We start from the raw sequence: 22842 nt of genomic DNA on the forward strand, positions 1-22842 counted from the left end.
AGGGCACGTGGGTCCAGGAGCCAAGGGTCTGGTTCTGATGTCACCACTGGCTGGTCGAGGGACTTGGGCCAACTGCTCACACCGCCAGGCCTGATGTGTGCCTCAGTGAGGGTGGGCATGAGCTCTCCCCCAGCTCCAGGACAAAGCATTGCTTCAGGTCCACCTTGATGGCGGGATGATGTGTGGACCTCCACAGTTCCTGAGAGCTGCAGCAGCATCCACAGGTGCCGCGGTCCTGCTAGGAAACTTTATCCCTGGGAACTGGCTGAGGGCCCTGGTCACAGGACCTGCTGTCAGATATCTCAGGCTTCATCCAGAGAAATCAAAACATGGGCAAGATATATGATCTTCCTTTTCCATTTTTCCAGGGACCAAAGTCTCCATAACAACACCCAGCGGAGACAGACCCTCCCCAGAGATAAAACTGTCTCTGCAGCTGGGGTAATGCCAGGCTTGAAAGGGAGACCTGAGAGCTCTTCACCAAAGGGCTCAGCTGGGCTGGCTGGGTCAAGGTCTGGACGAGTTTCCTGGAGCCCATGCAGTAAGGCATCAAAGTGGGGGACAAGCTGGGGAGGTGGTCACCATAAGGAATATCAGAGAAGACCAACAATCCCCACAATTAAGGGGCTAAAGGGAAATCCTGAAATGGTGATGCCAGGTGCCTCAAGGGTCAAAGGGCAGACACAGAAAGATCCCCACCCAGGATCCAGCCTATAGATCTCCTGGCCAACAGCTGCACACCTTCCCTTCCTGCATTTCCCATCTGCACACTCCTTCCTGCTCGGGCCAGGGCCCCAGGTCCAGCCATCAGGGCCTTGGCAAAGCTCCCTGTTGCATTCTTGGAGAGATTTTACTCTGGCAACTCAAAACCAGTGCCCGAAGAGCTCTCTTAGAAAAGGCTCTCTTTGACCTGACGGCTCCCACAGCCCTCATTAGCCACCCCCACCAGACCCTCCCCATCCCCCTCTTTTATTTGCTTGTCTCAGGCCACTTGCCCCTCTACTCCCTCACCTGCGCTTCAACCAAAGACTCTCCTTCAGGTCGCCCTTTCTTCCCTGAAACAGCTTCCAAGGTCTGACCTAGTCCAAGAAAATCTGCCAACTGGGGTGCAGGATGGGCCCAGGGCGCAGATCCCTTCCAAGGAGTCTGGCCTGCACACCACACCCTCCGCCCACCTGGAGTCGGGCCTCCCTTTGTGTATACAGAGCGTCACTGTCACGGAGCTCACAGGTGCGTCTAGCAGGCTGGCATCCATGTGCTCCTTTTCCTGGCCTCACTAGTGAGAGGTCAATGAAACAGGAAAGAGTTTAATGGACTAGAAGGTTATTCTGGAGAGAGGCAGACAGACGGAAAGAGATAGATGGAATTATAAATAAATATATACATCAATACATATAAACACTGTATATATTATATGTCTAACATGTATATATGCATATATGTATGTTTACCTGTGTGTGCACACACACACATATATAGGAACCTGTGTGTGTGTGTGTGTGTGTGTGTTTGTAGCAGCTATTATAAATGCACAAGGCTCAACTTGACCAGTCATCTGTTCCAGGGCCTGGCAGTGCCCTCCCAAAGAGAACATTCTACCCTCAGGACAGGCAGCCCAGTGAGGTGAGTGCCCATCACATGAGGCAGGCAGAAGGAAGCGGGTGCCAGGACAGGAAGCTGAACATCCTGGTTTTCACACCCCTTGTGGCAGAATAGGTGACTCTTGTCATCTTACTGTTCTCTTGCTGAGCAATGCTGGCTAACCCCATGGCTTCAGTCACCACGAGATACTAAGGACCCTTGCTTGGCTTGTACGGCTGGCCCGACTGCTCCTGGGCTCCAGATCCAGAGACTCAGCCCCCGCTTGACACCTGCCTGGGATCTAGCTAGCCTCACATGATCGTCTTTTCATTGTCAGCCAGAAGCTGGACATGGCCTCTCTCACCGCATGCCCATCCATCACCCGGCTTTTCTCAGTTGTTTCTCCCAACTAGACCTTGGATCCCCCGCTTTTCAGCATTGGCACCAGAATGCTTTATGGGACCCACATGCTCTCTCCAATCAGAGCAGCCAGAGCGGTCTCTACAGAACTCAGCTCTTCCCCACAGTGGGGTCCCTGTCCTCACTGCTCCCTCACTGTGGCCCTGGGAAGCTTTCTCAGAGTCCACGTCTTTAAAGCGGTTGATGTTGGATGAGCTTCAGATAACCAGTCGCTAATGTGGGTGACACATCCCAGGCCCCATTTCCAAAGTCAGACTGGGCCTGCTGGTCTCAGGGGCTGGCAGAGGTACTGAGGCCTCAGCATGGCCACCCCATCCCATTCCCTCTTCTAGGGACGCACACCCATGGGTCTGTGGGTGCCCCTCTGTGCAGAGGGCGGCCGTTCCTGCCCACTGGAGTGGCCATCTCACAGTCCGGGACTCTCAGAGCCACGGGATCTCCTTCTTGGCTCCTTCCAGTGCATTTCCTAGGCACGGTGGCATCTCCCTGTGGGTGTTTCTGGTGTGCACAACATTCCAACCATTCCTGGCTCTCTCCAGGCTTCTTCAGCAGCCAATAGGCCCAGAAACCACCCACATGTGTCTGGAGCAGGGAACCAGCTTTAAAGAGATGCTGGCCCCACTTCCTCCCCACCTTGTGTCCAAAAAAATCTGGAGCTTCAGCTGGAGGGGCCCGTGCCGCCCAATCTCTCGGCACATCCCAGCCAAGAAGCAGACATGCCTGCTTGTGGCCATCAGACACCAGGGCTCCCAGTGGAGGGGACCGAGGTACAGATGCCCAGCCCTGGAGCTCTGCCCTGCCCGACAGAAGGTGCACCTTTGGCATTGTTATCTACCCAATAGGGACACCTGTTCCTAATTCACATGGAGGTACCATATGTGCTAATGGTGTCTCTGCCTACCTGCATAAAGACAGAGGCATCTGCTAGGACAGAGATGTCAGGCTTGGCCAGCTAGATCTATCTAGACAGTCAGGTCACTGGGGGAGGGAAACTGAAAGGGCTCTTGCACTGGAGATTCCAGAGGGACATGGAAGCATGACCAGTACAGCTGGAGAGCCACCCAACAGAGCACATGAGTGAGGGGACAGCCATCCACACCATCATGCACCCCCTAAGCCACAGAGTGCCACAGCAGTTCTCAGGGAGAGACATTCCTGCAGAGCACAGTGGTGAGGGATGGGGGGCAGTGGGAGGGGGGCAGACTAGCTCCTAGGTGTTGTGGGAATGCCAGGGGATGCCCAGAAATATCGGTGCGGGGTGGGGGAAAGTACCGATGGAAGACTTAGATGTCCCAACAAATGCTCTGCTCCAGGCAAGGTGCCCTGGTCCACACATGCCTCGGCCCCATTCCTCCTCCATCTTAGGGGAGCCACCCACCAGGGTTCTGACTCTCCTTCTGTGCTCTTGGCAATTATTTAGAATTGGGAGTCTGAGTCCATTGCTGCACAAACATGTTTGCAAGAGAAGGCAGAGCAGCAGCCATGCTCCCTGAGGGCAGCACCATATGTTAATCCCCCTTCCCCCTTCCTGGGAGCATCTGTGACTTTGGCTCAGCCAGGTCGACCCAAGCGACCGCATCATCCTTTATCAGCCTTCACATTTCTTCCTGATAGCCTTCTTCCGACTCCTCAGACTGGCCTTGTCCAATGTGATTACGACCAGGTGAGTGACCATCACCCTCTTTCACAGGACTCCACTGGAGCCCAGGGAGCAGGGTAGAGAGCTGGAGCATCTGGCCACCAAGGGTCACTAATTCACAAGCACAGGCCAGTGACATGGATGTGGACTGCACGTGACTTGTGGGGCACAAGTGAAATAGGGACCCACTTTCACGACTGTCTCCTTCAGGTCTCTTCACACCTGGGCACAAAGGTGGAGGCACAGGGTTCTCATTCCAGTGAATTTGGCAGCAAAGGCACATGCCATCGGGGGATGGACTGGTTTGGGAACTCGTGAACAATGCCGTGGAGCCCTGCACAGCCATGAAAACACAAAGCACATGGTGAGACACTCACTAGTGGATGGTCTCTGAGACTGATCACGCTTCAGAAATGAGACTCATGAAAGTGCTTATGGTGTGTCCAGCAGGACACAGTGCCACCCCCTGAGGCTGCCACCCTGACAATGAGAAGAGCTGAGGGCCCCACTCCCCAAGGATGCCGGGTCGTACACCCCAGCACATGGCCTATGGGTGTCAGACCCTACGGGGGGGCTACCCTTTCCAGGCAGACTTGCCAAGAGGTCCTCAAACCACTCAGCCCTTCTAGAAGGCTGTTTGATCATGGAGGCTGAGAAGGGAGGGTATCTGGTCAGAGAGCTTTGGGGACAGTTTGGCCAGAGCTCTGTGATGTGTCCCTGCTCCCACCATGGGAAGTTGGGGAGAAAGCTGACACTCTTGTCCCACCTCAAGCCCAAAGTAGAGGCTCTGAGGGCCCTGGCACCCAGGGCAGGAGCAGAGCATGGAGAGGGACTCAGGAAGCGCAGGGGGACCCTGGAATCTGAGCACATGGACTACACCTTGGCCCTTTGCCAGAGTTAGTTGGCAGACAATGTGGACAACTTACTTGTCCACCTTAGCAGGACAAGGGAGATGATGCAGAAGGGGTCTGAGTTCAGGCCATCTTGACCAGACTGCTCAAGAAATGACCTGTAGGGGTGGGGGTCATCCACAGGAGGTTATATGTGCCACAGGATGCAGGAAAGGGTCCCCAAAGAGCCCCTACAATACCTGTGTCCTCCATGGAGGAGCTGAGGAAGGCCTAATGAGTGGAGAAGCCCGCGGAGGAAGAGGAGGAGAAAGAGGAAGAGGTGGAAGGTGGGGATGTGAGATGGGAGGGAGGGATGCAGGAATGGAGGGATCCAAGGATGAAGGACTCAAGGGTGCAGGAGGGAGGGGATGTAGGAGCCGCAAGGGTCATGCAGGAAGCAGGGATTGGGGACAAGGGCGTGAACAAAGCTGGGAGGCAGAATTTGAGCTGTGGGGTTGCACAGCTAAGGGATACAGAATGCAGGTCTGAGAGATGGAGGGAGGAGGGATGCCATGTTGAGGAAAGCAGGTGTAGGGATGCAGGGACATAAACAGCGGGAGCCCAGGGATTAGGGATGTAGGGGTGTGGGGGGATTAATGCAAAACAACCATGTAGGGCTAGAGGGTGCAGTGATGGGGGAGGGGGTAAGGGATAGGAGAGTGACAGGTACAACAATGACTGAAAATCTAGGTTTGATCTTTTTTTTAAGTTACTTTATTTTGAGAGAGAGAGAGAGAGAGAGAGAGAGAGAGAGAGAGAGCAAGCAGGGGAGGGGCAGAGAGAGAAAGAGAGTCCCAAGCAGGTTCCAGGCTCTCAGCACAGAGCACGTTGAGGGGCCTGAACTCACGAACTGTGAGATCATGACCTGAGCAAAAATCAAGAGTCAGACGCTTAACTGACTGAGCTACCCAGGTGCCCCCCAGGTTTGATTTTAAATGCTGCCAGTTGTTAAATGTGGGCAACCAATTCCAATTTGGGTAAAATACTGAGCCGGCTGACCAAAACATAAGCCTCAAGCTCAGGGCCACCACCCATGCCTTTGGGGGCCAAGGCGAAGGCCGTCCCGGGGAGCACAGTGTTGGTCAGGGAGTCCTTGCTGAGGCTCAGCTGTGCCTGCAGGGGCTTGGGTTTCTGGGTGCAGAGGCCGCCATGCCCCCAGCTGAGCTGCTCCTGCATATTGCAGGCCAAGACTTGAAGGCAGTGTCCCCAGCAGCCACACAGGCAGAGCCTGGGTGACATCATCATTGTAACAACTTAGCTGGGATGGTGTGATTTTCCACACATTCCTAGTGTTGGTGGCCTTGTTTTATGGGAAGGATGTGGCTGGAAGGTTAAGTGTGGGGCAAGAATTGGCTGGCAGGTGAAGGCTGTCCCATTCCCCCTGGGGGAGCCTGGAGCCTGGGGGACAGAGGCCCAGCAGGGATGAGGTACCAGTCCAGGCCCCTTGAAGCCCTGGCTGGGCTGGTGCCTGGGCTCACAACAAGATGTCCCCAAGGGCACCAGCTGGAGTGTGGAGAGCGTGGTGCTGGCTCACAGGGCAGTGTGAGCACTACGTTGGCCCAAGGAGCCCTGATGAAGGATCTGGCCCCAAGGGGGGGTGTCAAATCAAGCACTAGCCCTAGGAAACACAGAACCCAAAGCAGGCAGGTGGGGACAGGGCCGACCTGAGAGCATCCTGCTTCCAGGCACAGCCAGTATCTCTGCCCTCTCTGTCCCCACCATCCCCACCATCCCCACATAGCTGGAGATATGTACTTCTGCCAATAGCCTCTATCCTCACTGGTCCGTCTGCCCTCTGTAGTGCCAAGCTCCATCTTGTCCTGCAGCCTGGCAAAGAACGTCTCATCAGTGTGAGAGATGAGGCACCAAGGTACATTTGAGAGAGGAGGACACTGGGTGCACAGAAGAGCATTCCTTTGCCCAACATCCCCAGGTAGTAATGAGGTCACCTGGAATTCATAGGCTTCCTCCATTAGGCTAAGGTCCTGGGGATGGGGAGAGTTGGAGCTGGCCACAGGACAGCAGCCAGATCAGAATCAGTGTTTGGAACCAACTACTTGAGCCACCAACGAGAGCGGCGCCATCATAGGTAACGTCAAGTTGATGCCCGTGAGAGCTGGAGACAGGTGCGGGGACAGGTGTGTGTGCCAGGTATGGGGTGGGGTTCAGAGGAGGAGAGAAGGTCGAGGTGGGGTGGGGGTTCCTTGGAGCCAACTCTCCCCTGATGACAGTGGCCTGGGCCCCCTGAGGTCCCAGGCATGCCCGGGGCCCTGCTGTAGTTCAGGGTGAAGTGTCTGTCGCTGATGATGGCTGACAAGCGGCTACTTCCTCAACACCCCTCATTCGTCTGGGAGGGAATTTTCAACTCTCAGGATTCAGAGCTGCTTCTGATACATGGGGTCTCTGAAAATCAGACAACATGGGAGGTTTTCATTTGAAGGTATCAACAGGATGGCAGTGAATTAACAGACTAAAGCAGCATAGTGCTGGGCCCGCCCCACCTGGCTCAGGAGAGGAAACGCCGAGAACATCCACCAAGGGCTGCAGCTTCCGTAGAGCCGGTTCCTTGCCCCAGCAGAGACTCAGGGGCGAGAACCCATGTGTGGTCCAGGATACCACCTGGGGGGGGGAGGGGGGGCAGACCTGGAATGGAATGGGGGATGGAAACATCCTCTCTGATCCCATGGTACTCGGCTTCCGGACTGCCTGCAGGCTGAAGTGAGCTCCCCAGAAAGAAGTCATCTCACTGTGCTGTAGTGGGACCCCAGGCACCCGGCTTGGGAAATGCTGCCTTGGCCACAGGGAAATGCTGCTGGGTTCCAGGGCCACCATTTCTGCTCTTTCCTCAGTTTCACCCTTCTCATTGCCCCAAGATACACCCACACCATCTTGATTATGTCCATGGCGAGGGCTTCGTCCACTCTAGAAAGGAGGTGATGCTGCTGTGGTCACATTGTGCACACTCACTGTGTGTCCACCACTGTGACAATTAAGAAGGACCATGGTCACCTGGAAGCGTCCTCCCTGGGCTCCAACAGCCATCCAACAATTGAGCACCTACTGTGAACAACATGGTGGCAGCCATTGAGAATCAGCTAGTGAACGGGGCAGATATGGTCCCTGCCTGAGTGGGCTCACAGGCAGGTGGGAGGCAGCACACCCAGGCCACCACACCAGTAACACACAACCTCATGAAGGAAGGTCCTGGGGAGTGGGCACGTCTGGGTGCTCAGGCAGGAGTCCCAGGTCCCACTACTTGCGGTTACAGCAGAGCTGACCATGGAGGGAGGCCCAGAGTGGCAGAGACTCCTGAGTGGATGGGTAGGACCAGAGGGCAGAGCATGCTGGCTCCATCAGGAATTTTGAACTTTATCCTGAGAGCCATGGAGGTGACCTGCAAATTTCAGAGACTCCTCGCAAGCAGGCGGGTCCAGGATGGTCGTGATTGGGTGGTGGAGGAGGCAGAGGAAATGGCTGATGTCGAGGGAGGGACACATAGGAGGTGATAGGCAGCCCCGTGGTGTCTGGGTCCTTTGGGCCCTCAGGTCATGGCTCTCATGGGCTCACAACCCTCAGGCTGGCCTTTATTCCCCACCCCATCCCACATAGCAAACACTTCCTAAGAGGTCTTAATTGTACCAGATGACCACGGCATGGGTCCTGGTCATGCAAGATCCTAAGTACCATCTCACCAAAGTCTGGGAAAGGAAGGAGCTATTTGGTCTTTGGTTAGAACCCTCACAAGCAGACAGGTGCCCTCTGTTACCCCATGAAGGTGGTATTTCCTGCTCCTGTGTCCTTCCTAAGCTTCCAACTTCCTGGAAAACTTCTCTACCCACCTAGCACTCTCACCTAGCCAAGATCCTGCCTGGGGTAACTCAGCCCTCCCCAAGCCCCGAGTCTGGCTTCCCCCCACCCTAGCTCAGATCTTCCCAGGTCTCATGTAGTTTCAATAGAATACATCAGGGGCATCCAAGCCATTTGGTCCCTGATGCCACCTTTGGGGCAGGGTTCTGGTAAACAGAGCAGTCTTGAGGAGGCCACCAAGCAGACAAGTTCCCACTCTGCCACCAAGACAGCACAGTGAGGGCAGTGGACATGACTTCCAGGGGGCTTGGGAAGAGGCATGGTCACAGCCTTCAGGGGCAAGAAACTGAAAGAGGGTTTGGGCCACATGCTGACACTACAGAGCTGAATGGGTGGAGTGTGGGGGTCTCAGGGAGGTGACCCCCCCCTTGATGTGGAGAGGACTTGACAAATGCCACCCATAGAGGCAGGAGGACACAAGATGAGGACTCAGGGTTCTGCCACTCACAGAGCAAGTGACTTCACTTCTTCCAGCCTTGAGTCTTTGCTGGGACCACCCAATGAAGATTTATAAAGGGGACTCAGGGGCAAAATCAGCATTATTGCTAGAGATCAATAGTTATGTAAATTACCGCACATGGAACAGACAACTCACCAGAAGTGCCCTTTTCTCACCCACTTGGGGTGCCCACCATGATTATGTTCCGACCTCAAAGCAGGCAGCACAAGGCAGGCGTTGCATCGGGAAGCCAGATGTGAAACAGATGTGTGCCAAACTTCACCATTTAGCGTTTGAAACTGATGTAAGCAGCCATGCAAGAGGCCCCAGGTAGTATCACAGAACTGAATCAAACATCCCATGTGGGACACACGAGCTACAACCCGAAGTCATGGTTAAGTCACTCAGGGAGGAGCAACGGCCCCTCCTTCCCATCAGGAATCTGGTAATCTGGTCTCATTTAAAGGCGTTCTACCCCCCACCCGCACCCCTCATGTCCCTTCTCTTTCCCTGCCCTTTATTTACTTCCCCGCTGCTTTACAAACTTGTGCCAGTGTCATTGTCTAAACAGCAGGCAGCGGCTTGCAAAACAAACATGTACATGTGCATAACATGTGTATCTGATCAGTCACCAGTAGGTGAGCAAAATAAAATTGAATTTACAACCCAGGGGAGGTGTGATGTGTGAGTCAGTGTGTGCTGGGGTGTGAGTGTGTATTTGGTGATGGCACGATGGCCTCTTATCTGTATCAGAAGATGCATGATTTGTAGAAACACAGACAAATGTGTTAATTGTAGGATGAATGGCTGTGGGCATTGTAGGTCCGTCAGCCTCAGATTATACATCATAAAGGAGATCTTGATAAAAGAGTGAGTTCACGGTGGTGACATCTCATTAATTCAGCCCTGGCAGGAAACAATGAAATCTAATTTTTCCAGATAACTTGGGTTACCCCTGTAATCACTCAAACTTACAAATTAACATCTTATCAGAAACATTGCTATCTTTAACCGAAGTATTCCAACCACAATTTAATCTTCGTCTGGTAACTCAGGGCCGCCTGTGGAAGACGGGTCATTCTGTAGGCTGTGCTCAGGATAGCTTTAGCAGTAAGGGCGACCGTTTGGCCCTGCAGACTAGGGCTCCAAGTCACTGCACCTTTTGGCTTTGCATCTATAGTGTGGCTGAAGCAATTGACAAAGGCCCATAGGGATCAATTACAGCAAAATGGCTGGGGTTAACAACATCATAATCAATTGAAATGCTCTGGCTGAGCTAAAACATAATGGATTGCATCATAATCCATCTAGACTTTGCCGAGGGGCAGAGAGGCTGGAGCTGGGGTTCAGGGAAGCAGCCACACGTACCCATCTCATAACCCCAGGGAGTTGGGAGTGAGTGCCCAGCGTACCCTGGCCAGGTGCAGGTCTGTGCCTGGGGCCGATCCTCAAACTCTGGCAGTTTATACACCACAGCCCTCGAAACCATCGGGCCCTGTTGTTACTGGTTGGCTTTTACCCCGCCATGCTCCATGGAGGACTTGAGGTGGCAACCACTTGTCACCCTGAGCTTGGACCCTCTGCCCACCATCTGCTGCTTTCAGGGAAGGGGTGCCTGGCTGCAGGTGGGTCGTTCTCTGTGGGAACACCAGCATGGTGCGTTGTTTGTTTCTGCAAGTCTCCAGGAGTTTGCTGGCTGACTCAGTCCTCCTTCCAGCCCCCAGTACCCTTCTAAGGGCCTTGACTAAACTGAGGGCCAGGAGCTACATAGCTGAGGACCAAACCCTGGCTCATGGTGACTGTCACCCTAGAAGGTGAGCTGTGAGAACAGTCATAGGCCATTGCAACTGATAACAGTAAAAGTAAATAAAAGTTTGCAATCTTTTGGTTTGGAAGTTAGAGTGGATTCTATAAATTTTATTTATTTATTTATTTATTTATTTAGAGAGTGAGCGGGGGAGAGGGGCAGAGGGAGACAGAGAGAAAAAGGGGGGGGGGAGAGAGAGAGAGAGAGAGAGAGAGAGAGAGAGAGAATCTCAAGTAGGTCCACACTCAGTGAGGACCCCGACACAGGACTCGATCCCACAACCCTGGAATTATAACCTGAGCTGAAATCAAGAGCTCAGCCAGATCAACAATGAACCATCCTGCACACCTAGAAAACTGATCTGAGGATTAACACAACAATTTGCACAACCTGAACCACAGAACTCAGCAGGTATGCGGGGCAGAGAGGTGAACTGGGGTAAAGAGAAGCCATGGAGGGCAGGGAGCTGTTTTTGTGTGTGGGGAGAGGACAGAGATGGGGTGGGGGGGGTGGGAGAATATGGGAAAAGCATCCCCTCCAAAGCAGCTGGAGAGAAAGTGGAAACAGCCACAGGGACTGAACTAAAAAGGGAGAAAGGAGAGGGTTTAAATTCCAGTAAGACTATAAACGGGGGGGCACAGAGTCTGAAACTCCACAGCTCGATACCTGGCGGTGCTCTGGTGGGAAGGGCGAAGCCCCAGGAGCTGAGTGGAGTCTGAGGCTCTTCAGGCCACACGGGGACAGGCGGTTCCCCTGCTGGGAGGACACCTGGTGGAGGCTCTGTGGGTCCCCCAGGGAAAAGGCCCCAGTGGACCTGGGAGAACAACCACATTTGCTGGTGCTGGGACAAGGTCGTTAAGGGTGAAGCCTGGTGCCAGATGCATGTTGTGATTTGCCATAATCCCTGAAATGCTGCTGCTACACAATCACGTGAACTTTTTCTGGGGCGGGTGGGCACCCGGCCACAGTCTCCGGGCATTGGCAGCAGCACGGTCCTGCAAACATTCCTGGGTGCAGCCCGCACCCGGCCATCGCTCCGTGAGAGCCTCCCGTAGAGGGGCAGAATGGGTCACAGCCGCAGTCCCTCAGAAGTAAGGGGTCAGGAAACACAGCTGCATCTGAGATAAAACTCAGGAGGGAGGTTCTGCCTGGGGCTTGGTCAAGAGTCAAGTGCTCAACCAACTGAGCCAACCAGGTGCCCCTAGAGTCTATTGTAAATGTCAAATGTTGAGATCATGCATAATGCTGTTTTATATAGATTTATATGACTGTTTTATATAGATTGTCTCATCTGGTGTTCACATCAACACAATGAGGTAGCAACTAATAATACTCCCATTTTATAGATGAAGAAACTGAGGACTTGAGCAAAGACCACACCGAGGTATTCGAGAGCTCCACAGCCTAAGCTTTCCACAACTTTGCTGCTTGCCTCATGAGGTCTAACTGCCTCACCATTTCTGTCACATCACTTGTACTCTGGTTCAGGAGAGAGAGGGACAGAGTGATGACCGGCCCCCTGGACATTGCCTGCCTCCCTCCTGAGTGTTGCAGACCAGCAAAGGTTTTTTTGATGTCTGGTTTCATCATCTACTTCCAAATGTCCTCATGATATCACATAAAAAAATTAGCTGACTTATTTGTTTCTTCAGATATTTTCCTTCCTTATGCAGCCCAGACATCAACTGTTCCCCTTTCCGTTGGATGCCATATCAGATCCTATAGGGGCAGGTCACCTAGGAGTAGCCCTTGTAGCGAGGAGTTGACAGGTGTAAACAAAGGAACATTTTGTTTCTTGCTCCTGGAAATGAAGGCAGAGTTAGGGTGGAAGCTCCCCTGTGTCCTCAGGGACCTGACATCTTTTGGCTCTGCCTTCCTCGGTGTGGGGCTCTGTCATGAAGGTCATTGCATCCTGGTCCCAGCCAGTAGAAAGAGCTAAAAAAGCAGGCAGACAGGACACAGGCTCATTCTTAGGGAGTTGTGTTTGTCAGGGTTCAACCCAAAAAACAAAACATCCAGAAACTACACTTGGGATATCAATCTAAAGGAGGTTGACACAGGGAGCTGGCAGGTGGAAAGAGGGAAAAGAGCAAACACAGACGCCCAGGTAGCCGTGACACCTTAGCCGCCCCAAGCAGCATTGCCCCTGGGGCTGGGGGACAGAGGAGACACGTGGTAGGGCCACAAGCAGCAGCTCAGAAGAGGGTTGTGCCATAACCTCCAAGGGAGCAGCAGGGCTGACCCTGGGAGGGCCTGAGGAAGCAGAGGCAGACTTGTATTCCGCTGCACAGCAATGGAGCATACACGCAAGCAGAAATTCTGTGCAGTTTGTGGAAAATTACAGCAACCTAGTAAAGTCACAACCACTGAGGATTCAGATGCAGCAGGAGTGGTTTCTCCCTTGCAGCAGCAAGCTAAATAAGCTTTAACTTTTCTGGCCACTGATGTGATCCTGGTGGTCTTAGGTTAGTGCGCAGTGACAAGCGGAGGGCCCACCGTGATTCAGCCAAGACCCTCAGTCCCGCACACCAGGTCCTTGATGCGGTGATGGCATGCACATCCGAGACCCCTTGAGTTACCATCTGTCAGAGGCCACATCCTGCCTGCGACACCAAGGTAAGTGTCAGCTCCAAATGTTTCACTAAGCCCTGAGTGAACTGAGTGTTGTTTGTCTATAAGGGGCTATCTACAGGGAGAGGGCAGATGTAGGTCTAGAAGTTCCCTCCTCAAGCCAGCCCCAAGGACTGTGTCTGCCCTTGTTCTATACATGTCTTCTTACAGACGAACAACACTAAGGGCGCAGTCAAGCCAACAGGTAAGAGGAGGGTCCTTGGCTCCACAGTTGAGGACAGCTGGCTCTGGGCCAGGTTCTGGAGACACTAGATTGCATCCACATCATTCCTTCACCATAATTCTGGAGGGATCATCTTGGTCCAATTCTGGGCCCCTACCAGGCCAAATACCTGTTCTTCCATATTTCCACATTACAAGTCTTACTCAAGTAAATGTCATTATTTCCCTGAGGACAACGTGAAGTCACAGTGGCCACTTTGGGTAACTTTTTTAAAAATTTGTTTAAATGTTTATTTATTTTGAGGCAGAGAGCAAGCAAATGGGGGAGGGGCAGAGAAAGAGGGAGACAGAGAATCCTAAGCAGACTCCATGCTGTCAGCACAGAGCCTGACGTGGGGCTCGATCTCAGGACACGAGATCATGATTTGAGCCAAAATCAAGAGTTGGCTGCTTAACCGACTGAGCCACCCAGGTGCTTTTGATGTGGACAAGATTGCTATTTTGACTGACATCTGAAAACACAGAAAAATAACAATCCTGAATATCCAATGGCTTACACTTTTTACTTGACATGAGGGGATCTCTAAACTCAATTGTAATTCTAAAATTGTCTACCTAGAAGATCTCCTAAATCCCAGGTGAGAAAGGAAAAAGTTCAGTGATGAATTCAGGCTCATACTTGGCACAAACATCCCAGGCTTTTCTGACCACCCCCCACCCTGCCAGCCAGTCCATCTGTGGTTGGGCCAGGAGATGCAAAGCCTTGGATGTGAGAACCTACTAGCCTGCATGACCCTAAAAGGGACACAAGGCTGACAAATCCTTAAAAACACAAAGTAGAAACTCTGCTAGCAGGGCCACTTATCAATTTTCCAAACAAAAGAGTAGCTGGCAATTAATGCTGTCACCCTAGCCATAAAGAAATAGGAACTTGAAAGTTCTGATTGGTATTCTGAAGTGGCTCCAAGGTAGAGTATAGCCAGTTCCTTCTCCTCTTCTTTCCCCACTCTCTTCCCTTTTGTTCCACCACATGAAAGACTTTGGAAATTAATTGCAATAGATTGTATTTTTCTAAAAATGTCCACTGCAATATCTCTCATTTCCTATGTTTTTCGTGAGTCTACCTACTCCCCCAGTAGGAGATAGAGCTTATGTCCATTCCCCTTGAGCTTGAACGGGCCTTTGTAACTGATTTATGGATAGGCTGGGGTAGAAGCAATGCTACGATAATTTCCAGAGCTGGGCTAGAATAGGAAGTCCAGCTTCCACATGTAGCCAACCACCGTGCTGTGAGGACACCCAACCAGACCCATGCAGAGACCCATGGAGGGGTTTATATGGGAAGGAAGCACCAGGCATGCGAAGAATGAGCCATCAGGTGATTCTGGCCCCATTCTTGGAGCTTTCCAGCTGCGTCCCAGTTATCACAGGACACAACACCCCATTCTGCCTTGCCATGTCCAAATCTCTGATCCACAGTATCTGTGAGGTAAGTGGTTGCCTTATACCACTAAGGTCTGAGGTAATTTGTTTTACGTCTGTGGAAATTCAAACATATAAGTAACCACAAAAATGTTCTGTCATCATGTGCACACTCTAGAACTAACCACCCAGGTTCACAAACCTAACACAAAAGAAAAATAAGCTAGATTGTAAGGTCTCTTAAAATCCACAGGAGATACTGTTCAAACTGGTTGTAGAGAGCTTATGTAAGTTTGAAAGAAGGTAATTCAAGAACTTCCAAAGGAAAAAGAAAAAAATTAACCCACTGATTTTGTTGTTGATTCAGATTTTTTCAAAGGGAAAAAGTTTAACTGTGATATTCATTAATGACTTTGGTTACAAAATAAGAATAAAAGCAGGTCATTCACAGCTCTTAGCTTTAAATATGGCTAGGAAATTCTTTTAAAGCCATTTTATAAATATAGAAGGATATAACTGAAAAAAAAACATTCACAAAGTTTTCTTGATAGAACACTCTATAGGCAAATTAAAGTGAGTTAGAAATTTTAATTGAAAACATCCAATTTCTGCTTCCATATAGGATATAGAAAGCTGTGAAGAACAATGAGAAAAATCTGGAAAGTCTACAAATTAGGAGTGTCCAACTTTTCTCGAATCTATCAGAAATATGAGGTTACAAAGGAACCAAATAAGCTGAATTCCAAAGAAGCAGACCCTCCTACAAAGGGAAATGGAGCACACAGCCGGTTTCCCCTTCAGCCAAGCCCAGGAGAAGCATGGAGACATCACCTCCAGGAGGTATGAAGACATCAGCTTACATTTCAGCAAATCATTGAAAGCCAAGTGTGGGCCCAGATGTAAGGTTGGAATAGCTGAGGAATGCAGACTCAGGGGAGTTGGCACTCACTTGCAGATCTCTGAGTGTTCTTGGGAGAAGCTGAGCAGGAGACTGGGGAGAGACAGGCATGTGAAGATGCAGGAGGCAAGCTGCTGTTGGAGGGCAGGCACAAGGCCTTGCCCCTTCCCCAGATCCATCCCCACTAGGAAGCAAGATCCTGAGACACTGAGGGAGGGGCACAGGTAAAAACCCACTGCTTTTGAAGGAAGAGTAGAAGCAAAACCCATTTGCCTCTGGGAGAGAGGTAGGAAACCTGTTGCCCCAAGGACATAGGGAAAAGCCCATTTCTATGATGGGAGGGAGAGGCAAGAAATCATTTGGGGCCCAAGAAATGATACCAAAAAGGCAGAGGTCTGCTACCCATGAGTGGGGAGGGACAGGAAACTCACATGTAAAATCAGAATTTAGTGACAAGGCAGAACTGAGTTGCCATGGGAAGGAGGGGAGGAATGTTGAGAAAGCCCACGCTGAAGTTCAAGATCTGCCTAACAGTGAGGCTGGACCAGGATAACAGAGGAGCCCCTCTCACCACAGGTCTAGTGTCAAGAAACAAGTCATAGCATAACTCTTGATAGAGAGGCAAGAGTATAGGAAGAGCCCCGCAGTAGCAGAGGCATTCAGAAAAGGCTGAAAGTTGAAGGGATTATCAGAAACACCAAGAGAAACTGTCTGATACCCCGGTCCCCCCTGTCAGCATGGGTAAAAGCATCCCACATTTCAAGAAATTGGAAGCCTCACCTGTGCAGCAGTACCAATAGCAACAACAAAACCCAAACCTGGTCCAATGCCTAACTGGATGGACTGAACCTCTAATACAAAAATCCAGACATAAGAGGCATGCTAATCTGCAGGTGTCAATATCATTTACTTCTGTCTGCATTGTTCTTCTACACATAATGTCTAGCATACAATAAAAAATTACATTTTTTAAAAAAAAGAGAAAACAATCTAAAGATAAAGCAATCAGCAGAAAAGATTTGATGACCCAGATAGTTGGAACTATTAGAGATTTAAAAATAAGTAATATGTTAATGCATCAGTGGAAAGGGGCGGGCAACAAGCATGAACAGATGGAGAATTTCACCAGAAAGATACCAACTATAACAAGGAGTAAAATAGAAATGCTAGAAATAAAATACATGATATCATAGATGAAGAATTCTTGTGACTGGCATGTAAGGAAAATGAATATAGCTTTGGAAAAATCAACAAACTTAAAGATAGGTCAATAGAAATGATGTGAACTGAAACACAAGGAGAAAAAAGTGGTGAAACCAAATCAGAGCTCCAAAAACTGTAGGTAGGACATCATCAGATGACCTAACACACAGGTAATTAAAGTCAGAGATGGGTAAGAGAGAATTTTAAGGTAATTTGAAGAGAAGAAATATTTGAGGATAATAGTCAAGAGTTTTCCAAAAATAATAATGGACATCCAACCATAGAGCCAGAATTCAGAGCACTCCAAGCAAAATAGCAAAAAGAAAGAGAAAGAAAAAGAAAAAAAACACCAAACCACCACCAACAAAAAAAATACACACACACCCCTATACACATCATTGTCAAACTGCTCAAAGTGGAAGATGAAAGTTTCAAGGTAGCCAGAAAAGAGAGGGAAGTTACACACAGAAGAGTGAAGAAAGAGTTACAGAGCACTTCTAATCAGAAACTATGTGAGCTCAAATACAATAGAATGGCATCTTTAGAAATGCTGAAAGAAAAAAAAAATCTGTCAACTCAGAATTCTGTACTCCGTGAAAATACCTTTCAAAGTTAAGGTAAAACACAGACATTTTCAAACAAACAAAAGCTGAGAGAATTCACTGGCCGCAGACCTGCATAATAAGAACTGTTAAAAGACTTCTTGAAGCAGGAGTGATAGTCACCCCAAGCAGGGCAGGATGAACCCTCCCCCACCACCGTCCTAGAATAGTTGAGATGTTGAGACTGATAATGAGTGTCACATACACCAAGAAGATATGGAAAGATTTATTATTCATGGAATTTCCTGAGGAGAGGAGAGAAGGCACAAGCCAGTCCAAATGACAAGAGCAAAGTGGGGTCAGTGACTCTGGCTTACACTGTGGCTGAGGGTGGGGCCAAGGAAAGGATTCAGGCACTCAGGCTGGAGTTTGTGTGGTTTGAACTTCCTGTTGGCACCATCAGAAGGAATGTACAGGATTTCTTTCAGGACCAGCTTTCTATTGGCTTTTGCCCCAGATGTGGGGCAAAAACAGAAGAAGGAGTGGGGCTTGCAAGCTGTAAGTGGTCCAACAACAAAAGTGGAATCCTATTCTTTATTACATGTAGTATGATGGCAGGTGGAAACTTGGATCTATACAGAAATAAAGAGCATTATTTTTAATCACAGTAACAGATAATTCACAGCTTCTGGTTCCAGACAAATTGGAGTAATCGCATTTCACCTTATTGCCCCCACTGTTTGCATCCAAAACTCTGAACAAAACACATAAAGGGGCACCTGGGTGGCTCAGTTAAGCATCTTGACTCTTGATTTTGGCTCAAGTCACGATCTTACGAGATTGAGTCCCACGTCAGGCTCTGTGCAATCAGTGTGGAGCCTGCTTGGGTTCTCTTTCTCTCTCCCTCCCCCACACCCTTTCAAAATAAATTTAAAAAAATACATAAAGCAACCATTAGAAGGCTCTGAGAGATGGAAATGAAAAGTTGGGCTGCCCAAGGACCTTGGGATTTGAGGGAAAACCAGGCAGTGATTTCCTTCAGGGTTTTGTGTTTTGTTTGTTTGTGTGTGTGTGTGTGTGTGTGTGTGTGTGTGTGTGTGGTTTGTATGTGTGTGTGTGTGGGGGGGGTATTTTAGCCCCCTACATATCCTTGTCTGAACACTAGAGACACCTAAAACCCAGAAATGTCAAGAAACAGACCAAAAAAATAAAAGCTCCAAAGAAAGCTTCTTCTCTCTGGCCAAAAGCTTTGACAAAGGGAAACCCTGCAGGATGGAACCCACTCTATTCCAGATGGAACTCTGCACAAAATTCTACCCCACCCCCATCCAACCTGCAGCTGCAGGGAGTGGAGGCAGAGCCATCAACCACCCTGCCCTATACTGACGAGGAGGCAGCCTCCTTCCTCCCATTGGGAGGATGGCAATGAGGATTGTAGGCAGAGACCTACTGACCATGCTTGCCCAGCACTAATGAGGAAATCCACCTCGTCCACACTGGGATTTGGGGCAGACTTTGGGGTGAAATCCCAATAACCTTTCTTTAAAAAAAATTTTTTTTTAATATTTATTTATTTTTGAGAGAGACAGAGACAGAATGTGAGTGGGTTAGGGGCAGAGAGAGAGGGAGACACAGAATCCGAAGCAGGCTCCAGGCTCTGTGCTGTCAGCACAGAGCCCGACATGGGGCTCGAACTCACAAGCTGTGAGATCATGACCTGAGCCGAAGTCAAACGCTCAACCGACTGAGCCACCCAGGCGCCCCCCAATAACCTTTCTGATCCTACACTAACATGAGCATAGGTGGCACCCCTCCCCCTCCCTTTCTAGCACTGCAGAGACTGTGGAGGATCCCTGTCTACCATCTCTGCCCTACTAAGCAAATATCAGCAAAAGGTGGTGCTCTTCCACCACCCACTGGTATATCAGCTTCAGAGACAATGACCATTCCCCCATGCACTAAGCAAGCAGCAATAAGAAGGCACCACCCCTTTCCTCCAAATCAGAAAGTGAGTGAGGGGTGGGGGGCAGTTTATAGGAAAAAGAAAAACTAAGACAAGGATACTTTACATCTGTGTAGGAAGTCCTGGACAGACCCCAAAGCAGTCCAGCCCATGCATGAGCAACCAGAATGAATACATCAAGAGAATGGAAAACTTGACTATAATGTCAAACACTGCTCTCATTGCAGATTGGCCTCTGAGTGGCACACAAGCTGGACACACCAAAACGGCGCTGCAAACTAACTTGGCATTTGAACCACAGCCCACAAAAGTGTGTCAGAACATGCACTCTGGACCTAAACAGGTTGACTGCCTGCTGAGAAAGATTTAAATAGAAACCAGAATCTCGTAACAACACTCAAAATGTCCTGGTTACCCACAATTACTCATCATACTAAGACCAGGAGAGTCTCAACTTGAATGGGAAAAGACAATCAACAGACATGAATACCAAGATGATACAGATGCTATGACTATGCGACAAGGATTTTAAAGGATCACCCACAAAAATGTTCTGAAAAACAAGTACTAACACTCTGAGGGAAAAAAAAGAACAAATACAAACCTTAGTAAGCAAAGAAGATGAAGACTTAAGAAGAACCCAATAAAAAACTGAGAACTGAAAAATGAGGTAAGTGAAATTTTAAAACTCACTGAATGGGCTGAATAGCAGATGGAGATGACATAAGAAGGAATTGATGAACCTGAAGATAGAATAATAGAAATTATTGGGGCACCTGGCTGGCTCAGTAGGTTCAGTGACCAACTTCGGCTCAGGTCATGATCTCACAGTTTGTGGGTTTGAGCCCTGCGTCAGGCTCTGTGTTAACAGCTCAGAGCCTGGAGCCTGCTTCGGACTCTGTGTCTCCTTCTCTCTCCACCCCTCCCCAACTTGTGCTGTCTCTCTCTCTCTCTCTCTCTCTCTCTCTCTCTCTCTCTCTCTCAAAAATAAGCATTAAACAAATTAAAGAATGATAGAAATTATCTAATTTGAACAGATTGAGAATAGATTTTTAAATGACAAGAATCTCAGAAACGTGGGACAATAACAAAAAAATCTGACATTCATATCATCAGAAATTCAGTAAGAATATGGTGCTGAACATAAATAATGAGTGAAGACTTCCCAAATTTGGCAAAAGACAAACTTACAGATTCAATAAGTTGAGCAAACCCTAAAGAGGATAAACTCAAAGAAATCCATGCCTAGGTATATCATAATCAAATTTCTCAAAACTAAAGACAAAGAAAAAATCTTGAAAGAAGCCAGAAAAAAATGTATTACCTGCAGCAGTAAACTACTCAAATGACAGCACATTTCTCATCAGAAATTATAAAGGCCAGAAGAAAGTGTCATGACATATTCAAGTGCTGAAAGAAAAAACCTGTCACCCAGAATTTTGTATCCAGCAAAACTATCTTTCAGAGATGAAGGTAAAATAAAAGTATCCTCATATAAAAAAAAAAGTAAGAAAATTTTTCATCAGAAGACTTGCACTTAAAAAAATTATTAAATTTTTTTTTATGTTTATTTATTCTAGAGGGGAGGAGAGGCAGAGAGAGATAATAGAGAGAGACAGAATCTGAAGAAGCCTCCAGGCTCTAAGCTGTCAGCACATAGCCTGACACGGGGCTTGAACTCACAAACTGTGAGATCATGACCTGAGCCAAAGTTGGACATTTAACCAACTGAGCCACCCAGGTGCCCTCCAAAAAAAAAATTCTAAGGAAAGTTCTTCAGACAGAAAGGAAACCTGGAATGATGTTAGGAATGAAAGAGCTATGTAAAGGTTGTATTAGTTTTCTATTGCTATACAACTAATCATCAGAAACTGGGAAGCTTAGAACAACACATGTGGGATCAGGAGTCTGGGATGATTTAGTTGGCTTCTCTGCTTCAGGGTCTCACCAGGCTGCAATCCAAGTACCAGTGAGGGTGCTCCTTCTGGATCTTGGGGTCTTCTTCCAAGCTCCCATGGCTGTTGGAAGAATTCACTTCCTTGCAGTTATAGGATTGAAGCCCTCAGCTCCTAAGAGTCCAGTTCCTGGCCATATGGCCCTCCAAATATGTTCATCTCATAGCAACTCACTTCTTCAAGAACTCCTGTGATTAGGTTACAGCCACCTGCAACAAGGCAATGTCAATCACTGCCAAAAGTGGTCCACTTTTGTCAGGGTGAAGTCAATGAAGCCTAGCAGGGAGCTGAACATGCTCCCCAACTTGTACCTACACACTACACCTAAACAGAAGGGTTTGAAAAAAAAAGAAAGAAGACCAAACAGGTCTCACAACACAATACTCAAAATGCCCAAGATACAATTAAAAAAATCACCTGTCATATAATAATGAGGGTGATCACAACTTGAGTGAGAAAAGATAATCCTAAGGTGCCAACACTGAGATGACTCAGATGTTGGAATTATCTGACAGGGATTTTAAAGCAGCAATAAGAAAAATGCTTCAATTATGAATACTCTGAAAACAAATTAAAAAACGCAAAATCTCAGCAAATAAACTGAAGATAAAAAAGAACCAAAGGGAAATTATAGAACTAAAACTTCAATAATTTAAACTAAAACCTCACTAGACAGGCTCAATAGCAGATTTGAGATGAGTGAGGAAAGAATCAGTAAACTCAAAAACAGATCAATAGAAATTTCCAATATGAACAACCTGAGGAAACAGACTAAAGAAATGTTTAAAAAGAACAGTGCCTCAAGAACCTATGGGACAATAATAAAATAAAATCTAACATTTGCATCATTAGAGTCTTAGAAGAGGAGAAAGTGTATGGGGTTAAAAAAATGAAGAAAAATGGTTAAAAATCATTTTTAAAAATTCAACAAATCTAAAAGCAAGCAGGAAAAGAGGGGAAAGAATGGAACAAATAGAAAACAACTAACATGATGGCAGAGTTAAATCCAACCATATTGCTAGTGATGTTAAATGTAAATGGTCTAAAACCCCCCAATTAAACAGCAGAGATTGTCTAAGGTGTTTAATTGGGGGATTTATACAGCCAAATATATGCTGTCTAAAAGAAAATATACAAACATAGGTTACAAAAGTAAAAGGATGAAAAAAGATATACCCAACAAATACTAATAAAATAAAAGGAGAGGTGTTTATACTAATATCAGACAAAGTAGACTTCAGAACAAGGAATATTAGCAGAGACACATCATGATAATAAAGGGGTCAATCCATTGAGAAGATATCACAGGTTCTCAAAAACTGAAACATAGAATTACCACATGATTCAGCAACCTACTCTGGTTATATACCCAAAGTAATTGAAAGCAGGGATTCAAACGAATATTTGTATAACCATGTTCATA

At 48.4% G+C, this 22842-nt stretch overlaps 1 long non-coding RNA gene across 1 annotated transcript; it reads right to left on the bottom strand.

Annotated features, from left to right (window-relative positions):
• Positions 1-6737: 6737 nt before the first annotated feature.
• Positions 6738-10003, bottom strand: LOC122239198. The gene is made up of 3 exons (XR_006218152.1): positions 9812-10003; positions 8993-9212; positions 6738-6933 (listed from the first exon to the last, which is right to left on the bottom strand). It is a non-coding gene; the product is annotated as an uncharacterized LOC122239198 (long non-coding RNA).
• Positions 10004-22842: the final 12839 nt, after the last annotated feature.

The sequence above is a fragment of the Panthera tigris genome, chromosome B3 (assembly GCF_018350195.1).
Source record: "Panthera tigris isolate Pti1 chromosome B3, P.tigris_Pti1_mat1.1, whole genome shotgun sequence".
Classification (NCBI taxonomy): Eukaryota; Metazoa; Chordata; class Mammalia; order Carnivora; family Felidae; genus Panthera; species Panthera tigris.